General features: G+C 40.6%; 1 long non-coding RNA gene across 1 annotated transcript; it reads left to right on the top strand.

The window, feature by feature from the left end:
- Positions 1–21: 21 nt before the first annotated feature.
- On the top strand, positions 22–972 carry LOC107735773 (uncharacterized). The gene is made up of 3 exons (XR_001639505.1): positions 22–104; positions 610–658; positions 918–972. It is a non-coding gene; the product is annotated as an uncharacterized LOC107735773 (long non-coding RNA).

The raw sequence follows: 972 nt of genomic DNA, 5'->3' as shown, positions 1-972 counted from the left end.
CTTCTCTAACTCTCAGATCAACAGACCACCCGCAAAGCTCAACCTCTTGACGTGTCAGGTGCGGCCCAACCCTGAGGAAAAGAGAACGTTTGATTTAGTTACACGTACGTTGACCTCTGACCTTTGACCCTTTTTCATCTCTGCTGTAGTATGAAGAAAAGGACTGTTTGGAATGGGAAACTAGCATGCTAATGATTGAATAGTGTGTGGTACACACTATACTGCCTACTAATCTTTAGAAATAAGTGAAACAGAAGGCAATGTACGTTATAAGCAGTAGTATGCTACACTGCTGTCACACAATTTTATATATAGACTTTATAATTCAGTGCTGCTGGTGTAACTGACCGGTATGTGATGCATTCAGGGAAATCTGAAGTGAAATACAGTATGTGAACCAGGTGAGGTGTTTTATGCATATAGGTGTTCAGAAGTATGTAAATACAGTTTGGAGGAATAAGTATGTAGGTGTATGTGGATCATGAAATGCAGATAAGTTGAGTGGCTAGTTTTGACCTGTTTTTTTTCTGTATGTTTTTTCCATGTTTCCTTTGCATAGAGGCCCACCAAGCGCACACTATTTATCTCTTTCTCTCTCTGTCCTTGCAGACAATCGCACATACCATTTCCAGGCTGAGGACGAGCAAGAATGCATGATGTAAGTGCAGAAATTTGAACGCTCACACACACCCATATACATAGAAATCTTTATTATATACTGCAAAGCGGCATGAACAGACATGCAGGAGAGAGCAGGTTCAAAACCTGCTTCTAGAGAGGAGAGAGAATAAAAAGGAAAGAGTAAGATAAAGAAAGACATTGAAATGTTAAAGATACAACGGATGTATCTGAAAGGTCACCTATTGAGATGAATGCACGTCTTTGTTTTTGTAATCCCTTCATTTGTCTTCTTGCAGATGGGTTTCTGTGCTGCAGAACAGTAAGGAGGAGGCCTTGAACACGGCTCTCGGA

Source organism: Sinocyclocheilus rhinocerous, unplaced genomic scaffold (assembly GCF_001515625.1).
Source record: "Sinocyclocheilus rhinocerous isolate Xijiao unplaced genomic scaffold, SAMN03320098_v1.1 C36284632, whole genome shotgun sequence".
Lineage (NCBI taxonomy): Eukaryota > Metazoa > Chordata > Actinopteri > Cypriniformes > Cyprinidae > Sinocyclocheilus > Sinocyclocheilus rhinocerous.
The sequence above is the reverse complement of the archived record's forward strand: the minus strand, read 5'-3'. Positions and strand labels throughout refer to the sequence as shown.